The following is a 16,628-nucleotide window of genomic DNA, read 5'->3' as shown; positions in this document are numbered from 1 at the left end:
CAATAAAGAGATCAATTATTGGCTATAAAAAAATTGGGGGTTATGGTTGAAATAAACAAGAAATGTAAATAGTAAGAAATTAAACAAGAATGCAAGGAATTAAACTAAAGGCAATTAAAGAAAAGGAAAGAAAATTCAAATACTAAAATAGTCTTAGCAAGGGATGTGAAGCAAGGTTTCCTATTCTAGTCATTGACCACAAACATGACAATTATGAAGAGTTAGTCCCACTTTGTCAACCTCTATATATTGAGAAAAGTCAAATAGGCATAATTGAATTCAATCTACAAATCCTAGCTAACTCACTAATTCACTTAGTGAAAGACTAGCGTTAATAGAAACCAAATCAACTAACAACCTTAAATTAACAATCAATATTAGACATCAATTACTCAAGGTCACCTAAGTCCTCAATCCCAAGCCAAGAGTATGAAAAACTACACTAAAACTAAAAGAGGTATTTTATCAAACACTTGGCATGCATAAAAGAAAAAACATAGTAAATTGCATGAATAATAAAATCTAAGTTACCAATTGCAAGAAAATAATAACAATAACTAAAACAAGCATAAAAAAACATAAAACATCAAATTGCATTAAAAGAAATCAAAATTAACAAGGGTTCATGAACATAAAAGTGACAAATTAGAGAAATAAATAAGTAAAACTAAGAGAATTGAGATACTAAAACAATTAAAAGTAAAGAAAACTAAGCCAAAACAAGAATCAAAACCTAAATCTAAGAGAAATTTAGACTAAAAATCCTAAATTATAGAGAGAAGAGGGAGCTTCTCTCTCTAGAAAACTATCCTAAAATATGTTTGTAAGCTTGGATTTGGCTTTAAATACTTCAGAAATAAGTTGGATTGGGTTTGGAAAGGCCTGAAATCATGACCTAAAATCACATGCCAGCAGTCGTGCGTACGCATGAGGCATACATACGCATGGTTGCGCGAATTTCCAAAACATGCGTTCGCACGGGCTTGTGCATACGCACAACTTCACATTCATGCGTAATTATGAGGTGTGCATTCGCATGACCCTGAAAAGCTCCAAACTCTATTTCTTCATGAATTTTCTACTTTTACATGATTTTTCCTCACTTCTTCAATCTATACTTGCCTTGTAAGCCTAAAATCACTCAAAAAACACATCAAGGTATCGAATAGGATTAAAGTGAATTAAATTTAGCAAATTAAGGGCCAAAAAAGAATATTTTCAATCTTAAGCACAACTTAGGAGAAATTCACAAAACCATGCTACTTCAATGAATAAATGTGGGATAAGTTGATAAAATTCACGCATTTTAATACAAAATAAACCATCAAATTGTGGTTTATCAATCTTCCCACACTTAAATAATAGCATGTCCTTATGCTAAACACTAAGAAAGACAAGAAAGAGGCATCAACAATTATTCAATGTAAACTATCTAAATGCAATCTTTCTAAATGTATGTAACTATTCTACCTAACACTATCTAAATATCTATATGTACCTACTTAGTCAAAGTAAATCAATTTCCAAGAAAGCATATATACACAATCATGGGCTAAAGCAATCAAAACCAAATCAAATCCACAATTGAATTGAGTTATGAGAAAAAATTTACAAACTTGCAAGATAATAGATAATCATAGGTGGAAACATAGAATTGAGCAATCGAACCCCTTACCGGATGTGTATACACTCTAGTCGCTCAAGTGTTTAGGGTCGATCCACTCAATTCTCCTTTAATCATGCTTTTCAAGGTTTGTTCTTCATCTAACAATCAATAAATATTTAATGCACACATACAAGTATCATGAGAACTTTTTAAGGTTGTAATGGAGTCAAGGGTAAAGGTAAGGATATATATATGGCTAAGTGAGCTAGAATTTGAATCTTTGATTAACCTAAGCTCTCACCTAAGATATATAACCTATGCAATTCTAATATTAAGCTTAGCTACCCATAATCTCACTTTTCATACACACTCATGCATTCAATTCAATTCAATTCAATCCCATATGCATTGTTATTATTATTTTTGTTTAGGGCCTTTGTCCCCTATATACTGCTTTCTTTTCTTTTTTTTTTAAGTGAAATACACACACACACACACACACACACACACACACACACACACACACACACACACACACACACACACACACACACACACACACATATAATAAATGTATATGGTCTACACAATTAATACACAATTATACACCCCATTTCCAATATTTTTAATAAAAATATAAACCACATTTTCATCAACCAAGGTTCTCAATATTCCCACACTTAAATATTACACAATCTCACTAACATAAGCTAATCAAAGATCCAAATTAAAGATATTTATTATTTTTTACTTAGGATTAGTAATGTGCTAAAATTAAGAGCAAAAGAAAATTAATTAGGCTCAAAGTGGGTTAACAAGGGTAAATGAAAGGGAATGGCTGTTTGGGGAACTGAGCTATAATGAAATGAAGGCCTCAATCACATAAATGTATATATACATTCAATAATGGACATAAAGAATCAAACGAACCAAAGATTGCAATCATAAAGAGAATAACACACAAGAATAAAAATAGTGGTTAATGTGATGTAACCACACATTAAAGCTCAAAACTCACAAGGTTGTGTTCGTAGCTCGAAAACCATGTTGCACAATATATAATTCAAGTAAGTTTCAATGAAAAATCTCAACCCAATTTAATCGGAATGTCAAGACCTATATAAAAAGAAGTTTTCTTGGAAATTTCATTAATTTGACTATACTTATTCTATATGTATATATAATGTGATTGGATGGAAATCATGAAAAATTCCGAGTTCATTTCCTAATTTCAATCAACTCAAATCATCAGGTGTATATGAAACTAAACTAGGTGCAATATTAACATTATCCAATCACAAGCACAACTAAAGGCTAAAAAGCATATATACAAGCCAAAATAAAAGAAAGTGTAAAAGTATGCATCACTAAAATAGAAAGCTAAGTTATGTTCAAGCAAAGATAAAAAGTGCAATAAACTAAAAAGATGTTCAAAATATGAAAAAAAAATATATACAAAATATCTATAAAGCATAATAAAAACTAAAGCTAAAGTGTTTAGAATGAAAATTCTCAACCAAAATACACCGCCGAAGTCGGACGACCTCCCCACACTTCAGATTTGCACCATCCTCGGTGCTCCTGAAGTCACGCGGAGTGGAAGGAGTCCTCGTAGCTACTATGAGCTGGTGCGTCCCGCTCCTCCTCCTCCTTACTGTGATCGGAGGGGGTGTCTGGCTCCTCTATCGTTGTATCCCAAGCTGGATGTTGCCTCTTGATGTTCTCATAGCATCGTTTGGAGTGGCGCTCCAAATGAGCTATGTCCTCGACCAACCGATGGATCAGACAGTAAAGTGGTTGTGATGATGATGATGCTGCTGGTGTTGGAGGGGCTGGGGGTGCTACTGAAGCTGAGGCTGAAGGTCCTGCCTCTGAAGGAGATGCTGTCTGCCATCTGCCTCATTGTCTGGAGGTCGGCTGAGGTCTTAACCAGTCATTGGGAGGGACTATCTTCTTGCTGTCAGCGACAGACAGCCTCTCATCTGTGGTTAGCCAGACAACCTCGTCCTCTGTAGCTAACTCAGTGATCATACACGGGAAGGCCAGGTTGCCAATATAGTGAGCCCACCCCATGTTCCATCTGATATGCCTTGGAAGGTACAGCTGTTTACCTTCCAAGATACACCAAACCAAGACCGCCAAGTCAGCAATGATTTTGGTCTCGTGGGTGCTCTGTGTGACGTAATTGGCCATGATCTGCTGCCAAATATGAGCCTCATTGGTTAGAGCGTGAACTGAGATCCCCTAGGGAGTTGTCTTGTAATCTCCAAACATCCATGAACTCCCAGGCTTTGCAATGATAGTCAATATCTTGTCCCAGTCAAAAGTCATCATCTTCCTTTCACTTTCTGCCTCTTCAAAAGTATCTTTTTCATTAGTTTTAGGAAAAAAGTGAAAAGTCCGCTCAATGACCTCCTCAGTCACTAGTACCTTCTTGCCTCGAAGGTGAACTGCATCGAGGGCCCCTGTGTAGTAGTTTGCATAAAATTCTCGAACCCTACCTAGAAAACCCCATCCCTGCTGAACAATTTCATCATCAGTGTACTGGCTCAGATTATCCGGGATTTGGAGCTTTCTTTTAATGTGCAGGCTCCTCTTGCGAAAGAAATTTGGGGACTTAAGGTTTGAATAATGGCTGTTGAACTTGTACGGATCAGCAGGAGGTGTATTCTAATCAACTCTGTCTCTTCCACTGATTTGTCTCTCATAAAATGCTGCATCCGCAGTTTCAGCAATCTGTGAGGTCTGCTTCCTTTTACCGGATCCCGTGGCCTTACCATTTCATTTTCTATCAATCATCTTAAAAAGGATCAAAGAAAATGGGGATATAAAATATGATCTAAGGCACACAGAGTAAAATGATGTCACAATCAAGCAAGAAACAAAAGACTGATGCAATAACAGCATACATGTAGAGTGAACGGATAAACATAGAATTGACTTGGAATGTGAATGAAAATAGGAATCAAAGTCAGTTAGGATTAACATTCCGAACAATTTTATTCAATGAAAGTTAGGTCACTTGCCCGTTTAATGGAAGAAGGTAAGAAACAATATTGTTATGCATTAAAGAAAAGAGGAAAAGAATTAGTTGAAAAAAATTGAAAAAAAAGTAAAAGAGTCAGTTGGAAAACAAAAGTTAGGGGAAAAAGAAAGTTAAATGTCAATGCATAGCAGGCATGGTTCTTAAGCTATGAAGGTTTTCAAAAAGTTCCAACAGACAGGCAAGCTCACATTCACTTCCTAACAATGCAATATGCCACAGTGAGTGATGCAAATGTATTTGTAGAGCACATAATCATATAAATAATGGTCACAAGTCACTTGGCATAAGCTTAAGCATTTGGTGTTTAAAAAGCTAAAGTGTTGATTAACAAAGCAATTAAGGAAAGTCAAACACCAAGAATGCATTCAAGCATTAAATTCACAAGTTTGAAATAGGAATTGAAAAATTCATGCTCTATGTGACTTAAAGCAGTTTAAGCATGGTGAAAGTGGATAAAACTAGTCACATAGGTTAAGAATTCCCAATCTTGTGAATTCATGCAAAAGAGGCTCTAATCACAAAAGAATCCAAGTTTTGGTTAAATTGAAAATCAATTCAATCCATTCAATGCATATGAGTAAGTTGGGATGAAAACAAGCAAATGATTATAAGGTATGACCAAAATTTGCAATAAAGCTTCCTTGAGGCATCTTTGAAAACTGTTTGATAAGCAAGGTTCTATTGACATAGAAAACCATCGAATAAAACCTTATTGAACCAAATCTCAGAATGCAGCTTAATGAAACAGAATAACAGAAATCTCAACTTTCAGCAACAAAATAGTGAAGCAATTAGCCGGATGATTGATTAATTGAGCTTAGCGACATTTCAAAGCAAAAGTGGCATGTTGTCAATCTCAATTACTCAATTGCATCAAGAATGAACAATTAAAACTAAACCAAGTAATTTCTGGCAATATTTCAGCAGTAAACTAACACAATTCCCAAATTCACTCAATCAACAAGTTTCCATATGATTGCAACAAACAAATAAAAACAATTCACATATCAATTCATAGGAACTAAACAAATAAACAAACTTGAGTGAGTAGCAGTTCACAATTAAATCCATAAACCAAGAAAATTATCATCATTTAATAAACAAATTCAGAAGAAAATTCATTCTAAACACATCAGAGCAGTTCAGACCTAAAAATCCACTACAAACTAAGTTCAAACCTACCTAACCACCTAATTCAACTAAAACATGCATAATCTAACTAATTTAATTAAAAAAATTACTAATTAAACAGAAATTAAAGAAAATGGAACATGGAAGAACCTAGAACAGGGTACTAATCAGGGAAGAAAAGGGAAGGGATGGTGGGAGTGGGTGGAGCGGTGGTGTAGCCGCAGCAGTGACGGCAGCCAAAGGAGGCGTTGCCGGCAGCAGTGAGCTCGCTGGAGGAAGGAGAAAACAGGGTCATGCTCTGTGAGTATTGCCTCGGACAGGGGGTGAGAGAAAGAGGAGGAATGGAAGGAAGGGGTGATGTGGGTGGTGCGGTGGCGCCGACAGCTGTTCTGCGCTATGGCTGTGGGTGGCGGAGGGCAAGGAGAGAGGAATGGAAGAAAGAAAGAAAGAATGGAAGAAGGGAAAAAATAATAAAGGCTTGACGGCGACAATTAGGGTTGTCACCAGCGTGGGACGTTGGTGGTGGTTTGGTGATTGGAATTGGGTGATGGTGTTGATGGTGGTGAAAAGAGGGAGAGGGGATGATGAAGAAGAAAGATGTTGGGGGGTTGTTGTGTGAATGCATTTAGTGCTTCGCCTAAAAGGGGCTGGGATTTTGAATCCGTGCATATGCACACATGACCATGCGTACGCATGACAAAGGAATTTAGAGGGTTGTGCGTACGCACAGAGCAAAGGGCTCAAAATGGAGTGTGCGTAAGCACAACTGTGTGTGCACACACAGAGCAGAGGGGTTTGGGAGAGGTGTGCATACGCACAAAGCTATGCATACGCACAAATGGCTTTTTTTTTAAACATAAACAACTTAAGCACAAGACTTTTTCATCCTAACTATTTACATTCTAAGATAATTTAAACTCCAAATTTAACAAAATTTCTAACTTCCAAAAACTATTTCAACTCATTAAACATGCAATTCAAAACAAAAAAGTAATTTAAAACAAGATTATTAACTATTCAAATATGCAACTTAAAACAAAAATCTACCAAGGAAAGCTAACAATTAAGAGATATATTTACAAGAATGATATAAAGAAGGGAAGTTGGAAGGATATTACTATGGTGGGGTGTCTCCCACCTAGCACTTTTATTTAAAGACCTTAAGTTGGACATTTTGGAGAGATCTTTTCAAGGAGGCTTGTGCTTGAACTCATCTTTGAGCCTCCACCAATGCTTGGACTTCTAATGATCTTCAAGATTTCTAAGTAAATGCACCAAGCCTTGATGAAAGTTAAACCAAGCTTCGAGCTCCAAAAATTAATCCACATGATGTATACCAGGATCCCAAATCTTGGTTTTGCACCTATCTTCTAGTTGAGTCTCATAGTTCCATCTAGGTGACAAGAATTTGAAATTCTCACTTAAACACCTAAATATTCTCCAAAATTCACTCAATCAAGCATTACACCAACCATCGAAACCAAGCCTTAAAGATTCAACCTCAATGAACCTAGAATTATGTTTCCAACCACTACATAACTTCCTCTTAATTTCCAATCCACAAAGAGCCCTAAGTTGACTATCCGTTTCAAGCAAACCATATTCAAGCGGGATATTAAAGTTTAAGGATAAAAGTTTTACCCACTTAAACGAAGGAATGGATAGTGACTTAGGAGGAGGGATGATGAGCGAATATTTTTATACGCTTTTTGGGGGTATTTTCATATAGTTTTTAGTAGGATTTAGCTACTTTTTAGTATAGTTTTATTAGTTTTTATGCAAAAATTACATTCTACACTTTACTATGAGTTTGTGTATTTTTCTGTGATTTCAGGTATTTTCTGGCTGGAATTGAGGGACCTGAGCAAAAATCTGATTCTGAGGCTGAAAAAGGATTGCAGATGCTGTTGGATTCTGACCTCCCTGCACTCGAAATGAATTTTCTGGAGCTACAAAAACCCAATTGGTGCGTTCTCAATTGCGTTGGAAATTAGACATCCAGGGCTTTCCAACAATATATAATAGTTTATACTTTGCCCGAGTTTTGACGATACAAACTGGCATTTAAACGCCAACTTCCTGTCCTATTCTGAAGTTAAATGCCAGAAACAGGTTACAAACCAGAGTTAAACGCCACAAACAAGCTGCAACCTGGCGTTTAACTCCAAGAGAAGCCTCTACACGTGTAAAGCTTAATGCTCAGCCCAAGCACACACCAAGTGGGCTCCGGAAGTGGATTTCTGCACTATCTATCTTAGTTTACTCATTTTTTGTAAACCTAGATCACTAGTTTAGTATAAAAACTACTTTTAGAGACTTACTATGTACCTCATGACATTTTACACGTTTCATATTGTATCTTTGATGAAATGAGTCTCTAAACTCCATAGTTGGGGGTGAGGAGCTTTGCTGTGTCTCGATGAATTAATGCAATTACTACTGTTTTCCATTCAATCACACTTGTTTCTATTCTAAGATATTCACTCGCACTTCAACCTAATGAATGTGATGATCCGTGACACTCATCATCATTCTCACCTATGAACGCGTGCCTGACAACCACCTCCATTCTATCTGCAATAGCTTGAGTGCATATCTCTTGGGTTTCTAATCTAAGATTAGAACCTTCGTGGTATAGGCTAGGATTATTGGCGGCCATATCTGAGATCCGAAAAGTCTAAACCTTATCTGTGGTATTCCTAGTAGGATCTGGGAAGGGATGACTGTGACGAGCTTCAAACTCACGAGTGTTGGGCGTAGTGACAGACGCAAAAGGATCAATGGATCCTATTCCAACCTGAGTGAGAACCGACAGATGATTAGTCCTACAGTGACAGCGCAGCCGGACCATTTTCACTGAGAGGATGGATGGTAGCCATTGATAACAGTGATCCACCAACATACAGCTTGCCATGGAAGGAGCCTTGCGTGCGTGAAGAAAATAGTGGAAAAGCAGATATTCAGAGGACAGAGCATCTCCAAAACCTCAACTTGTTCTCCATTACTGCATAACAAGTATTTATTTCATGTTCTTTTACTTTTTACAATTAAAACTAAGAATTATTACTGATATCCTGACTAAGAATTACAAGATAACCATAGCCTGCTTCAAGCCGACAATCTCCGTGGGATCGACCCTTACTCACGTAAGGTATTACTTGGACGACCCAGTGCACTTGCTGGTTAGTTGTGCGGAATTACAAAAGTGTGATTGTAATTTCGTGCACCAAGGGACTTCTAATGGCTTTATCAATGTAAGTTTTGCTCCCTTTTGCTCCTCTTGTATGATCTCGACCTCTTGACAAACTACCCCAAGCTCGTTTCCTTGTTCATCTTCTGCTAACTCTTCAACCGCTTATTTCGACTCCTTGATCTCAACCTCCTCTACTTGTTGCAACTCATGCTTCAACTCCTCTTCTTTCCTTTTAAGTTCCAAGCTCTATTCCACTCCATATGCTTTAATTGAAGTTGGTTCTTCACTTTTATCCGTGAAAGTGCTTGAATTATTGGAAGACTGTATTGAGGCTAAGTGAGATAAAACTTTGGCTAAAGTAGCCATGATGTTTTTTTCCTTATTTTGGTACTCTTCTTGCTCTTGAAGGAACAATTAGAGTGTGTTTCCTTCATTGAAAGTTGTGGGGAAAAAGAGGGCTCATTAATTGGGAGAAGGTCTTCATATATGGAAGGTGGTTCATATTGGTAAGAGTGTTAAGGTGGTGTGTATGAGGGTAATTGTTCAAGAGGTTCATGCGATTATTGGTGTTGAAATAGTAGTGGTTCTAAGTGTAGCTCATATGGTTGTTCATGAGGCACAAAAGTTTGATGGTATGGTGGATATGGGTTAGGCTTATATGGAGGTGTTTGGTGCTAGAATAGGACTTGGGAATGTTGTGGTTGAGGACTATGTTGAGGGTATGATTCATAGACATATGGTGCTGGTTGATAACCATAAGAAGATCCACCATATCCATTGAATTGGTGCACACCATAGGAAGGATTTCAATTAAAGTGCACCGGAGGAGATTGTTGCCAAGAAGGTTATCTATAAGCACTTAGCTCCTCCCTTAATTGATCTTTCATCTCAAAATGCGAACCGGCATTAAAGTTACTATTCCCTACAACATAGTAACAACCGAACTCCAAGCCAAAAGGGTTAGAATTCATAGAAAATAGAGAATATAAAAACAAAAGATATCAAAAAACAAAAGAAAACAAACTCCTAATTACTAACAAAAATAAGCTATTTACATATTAAGTGATTTCAAGTTTGCTTGGTCACTTAATTCCAATCAGAGGGTTAAGTTCAATTTTAGTTTATATGCCACAGAAACCCTAATTACCCAAATATAAGAAGATTATATGTCACATATCCCGTTAAGTCCAGATAATTAGAAATTTAGGAGAAATTATTTTCAAGATGTTGTTCAAGTAAAGAGGTTTTCTATGTTATACAAGAACTCAATTAGAAAAAGGGTCATACTTCCGTTGCATCCAAATTCATAAGACAAAGAACGAAAACAATTCTTGAAATAGAAATCAGTACATGAATTAAAATAGAAAAATAATAATACCAATCCATACAATAGACAGAGCTCCTAACCTTAACAGTGGAGGTTTTAGTTGCTCATGGTTGAAGAGAGGAAGATTGATGGTTTAGAATTCAGAATAAATTCTCGTTGTAAGTATAGTTTCTAAACCAAGCAATCAACCTTTCTTACAAAAGTTTTTGGTTGTCACAAGTAACAAACCCCTAAATAAATTGATAACCGAAGTATTTAAACCTCGGGTCGTCTTCTCAAGGAACTGCAGGGAAATATGTTTTTATTATTGGTTATGAGTTTTGTAAATTGGGGTTTTGAAAATAAGGAACAAGTAATTTAAATGACAAATAAAATAAATAAATAACTGTAAAATAAAATCTTGGCAAGGTATGAGAAATTAGAATTTCTATCCTAGTTATCCTTATCAGGTGTGATGAGAATTGAATTTTAATCCCACTTAGTTAAGTCAAGTAGGCTAATTAGATTGATCCTCAAGTCCTAGTCAATCCCTGTGGGACGACTAGCTTTAGAGCGATCTATATTAATTAGGAATCTGCCAATTTCAACCACTGCTGAGTTTTACAACTCAAGTGTTACCAATTACTTAACCAAAGCCAAAAGAAAGAAAATATATAAATTAAATTAAGAGCATTCATAAATAGAAAAAACAATCATAAGCTGAAATACCTCAAGTAATATTAATTAAGAAAATCATAACATGAATGTAGCATAAGCCAAATTGAAAAGATAAATGATAATTAAAGGTATATAATAAAAGTAGAAAATAAATAAGAGAAACATTGAACCTGCACTTGAAGAGAAGTGGTGCGCAGAAATTGTGATCACACTTTGATTATGTAAAATTCATCGCTCTTTCTTTCCCTGGTAATGGCGCCAAAAACATGATGCCAATACCATGGTTCACAACTTCGCATAACTAACCAGCAAGTGCACTGGGTCGTCCAAGTAATACCTTATGTGAGTAAGGGTCGAATCCCACGGAGATTATTGGTATGAAGCAAGCTATGGTCACCTTGTAAATCTCAGTCAGGCGGATATAAAAAGGTAATGGGGTTTTCGAAAATAATTAATAAAATAGGGATAGAAATATTTATGTAAATCATTGGTGAGAATTTCAGATAAGCGCATAGAGATGCTTTCGTTCCTCTGAACCTCTGCTTTCCTGCTGTCTTCATCCAATCAGTCTTACTCCTTTCCATGGCTGGCTTTATGTAATGCATCACCATTGTCAATGGCTACTTTCGGTCTTCTCTCGGGAAAATGATCCAAATGCCCTGTCACGGCACGGCTAATCGTCTGGAGGCATCACCCTTGTCAATGGTTACATCCTATCCTCTCAGTGAAAATGGTCAACGCACCCTGTCACGGCACGACTATTCATCTGTCAGTTCTCGGTCATGCTGGAATAGGATTTACTATCCTTTTGCGTCTGTCACTACGCCCAGCAATCGCAAGTTTGAAGCTCATCAGAGTCATTCAATCATTGAATCCTATTCGGAATACCACAGACAAGGTTTAGACTTTCCGGATTCTCTTGAATGCCACCATCATTCTAGCTTACACCACGAAGAATCCGATTAAGAGATCTAAGAGATACTCATTCAATCTAATGTAGAACGGAAGTGGTTGTCAGGCACGCGTTCATAGGGAATGATGATGATTGTCACGTTCATCACATTCAGGTTGAAGTGCGAATGAATATCTTAGAAGCGAAATAAGATGAATTGAATAGAAAACAGTAGTACTTTGCATTGATCTTTGAGGAACAGCAGAGCTCCACACCTTAATCTATGGAGTGCAGAAACTCTACCGTTGAAAATACATAAGTGATAATGGAGTTCATTGGTCTCGGCCCCAGAGGGGAACCGGAGTAACCAAGACTTGATCACAGGATTAAAAATACAATCCAGGATGTCTAATACAATAGTAAAAGGTCCTATTTATAATAAACTAGCTACTAGGGTTTACAGAAGTAAGTAATTGATGCATAAATCCACTTCCGGGGCCCACTTGGTGTGTGCTTGGGCTGAGCTTGAGTGTTGCACGTGTAGAGGTCCTTCTTGGAGTTGAACGCCAGCTTTTGTGCCAGTTTGGGCGTTGAACTCCACTTTGCAACTTGTTTCTAGCGCTGGACGCCAGAATTGGGCAGAGAACTGGCGTTGAACGCCAGTTTTCATCATCTAAACTTAGGCAAAATATGGACTATTATACATTGCTGGAAAGCCCTGGATGTCTACTTTCCAACACAATTAAAAGCGCACCATTTTGAGTTCTGTAGCTCCAGAAAATCCATTTTGAGTGCAGGGAGGTCAGAATCCAACAGCATCAGCAGTCCTTCTTCAACATCTGAATCTGATTTTTGCTCAAGTCCCTCAATTTCAGCCAGAAAATACCTGAAATCATAGAAAAAGACACAAACTCATACTAAAGTCCAGAAATGTGAATTTAACATAAAAACTAATGAAAACATCCCTAAAAGTAACCAGATTCTACTAAAATCGTACTAAAAACAATGCCAAAAAGCGTATAAATTATCCGCTCATCACAACACCAAACTTAAATTGTTGCTTGTCCCCAAGCAACTGAAAATCAAATAGGATAAAAAGAAGAGAATATACTATAAATTCCAAACTATCAATGAAACATAGCTTCAATCATATGAGCGGGACTTATAGCTTTTTGCCTCTTGAATAGTTTTGGCATCTCACTTTATCCATTGAGGTTCAGAATGATTGGCATCTATAGGAACTCAGAGTTCAGATAGTGTTATTGATTCTCCTAGTTCAGTATGATGATTCTTGAACACAACTTCTTTATGAGTCTTGGCCGTGGCCCTAAGCACTTTGTTTTCCAGTATTACCACCAGATACATAAATGCCACAGACACATAACTGGGTGAACCTTTTCAGATTGTGACTTAGCTTTGCTAAAGTCCCCAATTAGAGGTGTCCAGGGTTCTTAAGCACACTCTTTTTTTTGCTTTTGGACCTTGACTTTAACCGCTCAGTCTCAAGTTTTCACTTGACACCTACACGCCACAAGCACATGGTTAGGGACAGCTTGGTTTAGCCGCTTAGACCAGGATTTTATTCCTTTAGGCCCTCCTATCCACTGATGCTCAAAGCCTTGGGATCCTTTTTATTTGCCCTTGCCTTTTGGTTTTAAGGGTTATTGGCTTTTTGCTCTTGCCTCTTGGTTTTAAGAGCTTTTGGCTTTTTCTGCTTGCTTTTTCTTTCTATTATTTTTTTTTCGCCTATTTTTTTTCTTTTTTTTTTCTGCAAGCTTTGTTCTTTGCTGCTTTTTTTTGCTTCAAGAATCATTTTTATGATTTTTCAGATTATCAAATAACATGTCTCCTAGTCATCATTCTTTCAAGATCCAACATATTTAACATTCTTAAACAACAACTTCAAAAGACATATGCACTGTTCAAGCATTCATTCAGAAAACAAGAAGCATTGTTACCACATCAATATAATTAAGCTAAGTTCAAGGATAAATTCAAAACTCATGTACTTCTTGTTCTTTTGAATTAAAACATTTTTCATTTAAGAGAGGTGATGGATTCATAGGACATTCATAACTTTTAAGACATGGTTACTAACTACTAATGATCATGTAATGAAGACACAAACATGGATAAGCACTTAACATAGAAAACGAAAAACAGAGAAAGTAAGAACAAGGAATGAGTCCACCTTAGTGATGATGGCGTTTCCTACTTGAGGAACCAATGATGTTCTTGAGCTCTTCTATGTCTCTTCCTTGCCTTTGTGGCTTGATTCCTAGTGATTTTTGGTATTTCTATCCTCAGTTGCTTCCAATAACTATGTGGAGGGAAGTGCATTCCCTGAGGTATTTCAGGGATCTTTTGATTTGCAGCCATATGTTCTATCACTGAGCTATAGATCCTTTACATAATTGTTTTACCACACCAAACTTAGAATGTTGTTCGCCCTCGAGCAAAAAAAGAAGGAATAGATGAAGAAGAAGATGTGGAAAAAAAAACTAGGATTATGAGGAAGGAAGGTGGGGATCCTGTGGGGTCCACAGATCCTGAGATGATCCTGTGAGGTCCACAGATCTTGAGGTGTCAAGGCATTTACATCCCTGCACCAATTTAGGCATGCAAAATGCCCTTGCACACAACTCTGGGCGTTCAGCGCCAGGTTGGTGCCCATTTTGGGCGTTCAACGCCCATTTGTTGCCCATTTCTGGCGTTGAACGCCAGAACCATGCTTGTTCTGGGCGTTCAGCGCCAGCTCTTCTCCAGGGTGCAATTCTGGCGTTCAGCGCCCAGATGCTGCCCATTTTGGGTGTTCAGTGCCCAGATACTGCCCATTTTGGGCGTTCAGCGCCAGAACCATGCTCTGTTCTGGCGTTGAACGCCAGGCAGGTGCTTCCTCCAGGGTGTGATTTTTCTTCTGCTGTGTTTGATTCCGTTTTCAATTTTTATATTTATTTTGTGATTCCACATGATCATGAACCTAATAAAACATGAAAAACAAAAATAAAATTAGATAAATAAACATTGGGTTGCCTCCCAACAAGCGCTTCTTTAATGTCAATAGCTTGACAGTGGGCTCTCATGGAGCCTCATAGATGTTCAGAGCATTGTTGAGACTCTCCCAACACCAAACTTAGAGTTTGGATATGGGAGTTCAACACCAAACTTAGAGTTTGGTTGTGGCCTCCCAACACCAAACTTATAGTCTGACTGTGGGGGCTTTGGTTGACTCTGCTTTGAGAGAAGCTTTTTCTGCTTCCTCTCCATGGATGCAGAGAGAGATCCTTGAGTTGTAAACACAAGGTTGTCCTTATTTAGTTGAAGGATCAATTTTCCTCTGTCTACATCAATCACAGCTCTTGCTGTGGCTAGGAAGGGTCTTCCAAGGATGATGGATTCATCCTCCTCCTTCCCAGTATCCAGGATTATGAAATCAACAGGGATGTAAAGGCCTTCAACCTTTACTAACACGTCCTCTACTTGTCCATAAGCCTATTTTCTTGAATTATCTGCCATCTCTAATGAGATTCTAGCAACTTGCACCCCATAGATTCCCAGTTTCTCTATTACAGAGAGGGGCATGAGGTTTATTCCTGAACCAAGGTCACACAGAGCCTTAAAGATTATGGTGCCTATGGTGCAAGGTATTATGAACTTTCCAGGATCCTGTCTCTTCTGAGGCAATGTCAGTTGATCCAGATCACTTAGTTCATTGGTGAACAAGGGACGTTCATCTTCCCAAGTTTCAGTACCAAATAATTTAGCATTCAGCTTCATGATTGCACCAAGAAACTTGGCAGTTTGCTCTTCAGTGACATCCTCATTCTCTTCAGAAGAGGAATACTCATCAGAGCTCATGAATGGCATAAGGAGGTTCAATGGAATCTCTATGGTCTCTAGATGAGTCTCAGATTCCTTTGGTTCCTCAGAGGGAAACTCCTTATTGATCACTGGACGTCCCAGGAGGTCTTCCCCCTTGGGATTCACGTCCTCTCCTTCCCTTACAGGTTCGGCCATGGTGCTTATGTCAATGGCCTTGCACTCTCCTTTTGGATTCTCTTCTGTATTGCTTGGGAGAGTACTAGGAGGGATTTCAGTGATCCTTTTACTCAGCTGGCCCACTTGTGCTTCCAAATTTCTAATGGAAGACCTTGTTTCATTCATGAAACTTACAGTGGCCTTTGATAGATCAGAAACTAAGTTTGCTAAATTAGAAGTATTTTGTTCAGAGTTCTCTGTCTGTTGCTAAGTGGATGATGGAAAAGGTTTATTATTGTTAAACCTGTTTCTTCCACCATTATTAAAGCCTTGTTGAGGCCTTTGATCCTTCCATGAGAGATTTAGATGATTTCTCCATGATGGGTTATAGGTGTTTCCATAAGGTTCACCTAAGTAATTCACCTCTGCTATTGCAGGGTTTTCAGGATCATAAGCTTCTTCTGCATAAAAAGCCTCTTGAGTACTGTTGGATGCAGCTTGCATTCCATTCAGACTCTGAGAAATCATATTGACTTGCTGAGTCAATATTTTGTTCTGAGCCAATATGGCATTCAGAGTATCAACTTCAAGAACTCCCTTCTTCATAGGCATCCCATTACTCACAGGATTCCTCTCAGAAGTATACATGAACTGGTTATTAGCAACCATGTCAATGAGTTCTTAAGCTTCTGTAGGCATTTTCTTTAGGTGAATGAATTCACCTGCAGAAGTGTCCAATGACATCTTTGATAGCTCAGATAAACCATCATAGAATATATCCAGGATGGTCCATTCTGA

At 37.7% G+C, this 16,628-nt stretch overlaps 1 pseudogene; it reads right to left on the bottom strand.

Annotated features, from left to right (window-relative positions):
• Positions 1-3,505: 3,505 nt before the first annotated feature.
• Positions 3,506-4,405, bottom strand: LOC148571991 (uncharacterized; annotated as a pseudogene).
• Positions 4,406-16,628: the final 12,223 nt, after the last annotated feature.

The sequence above is a fragment of the Arachis ipaensis genome, chromosome B3, assembly GCF_059453495.1.
Source record: "Arachis ipaensis isolate K30076 ecotype BB chromosome B3, ASM5945349v1, whole genome shotgun sequence".
NCBI classification, from domain to species: Eukaryota; Viridiplantae; Streptophyta; class Magnoliopsida; order Fabales; family Fabaceae; genus Arachis; species Arachis ipaensis.
Note: the sequence above shows the minus strand (reverse complement) of the source record. Positions and strands in the feature narration are given on the sequence as shown.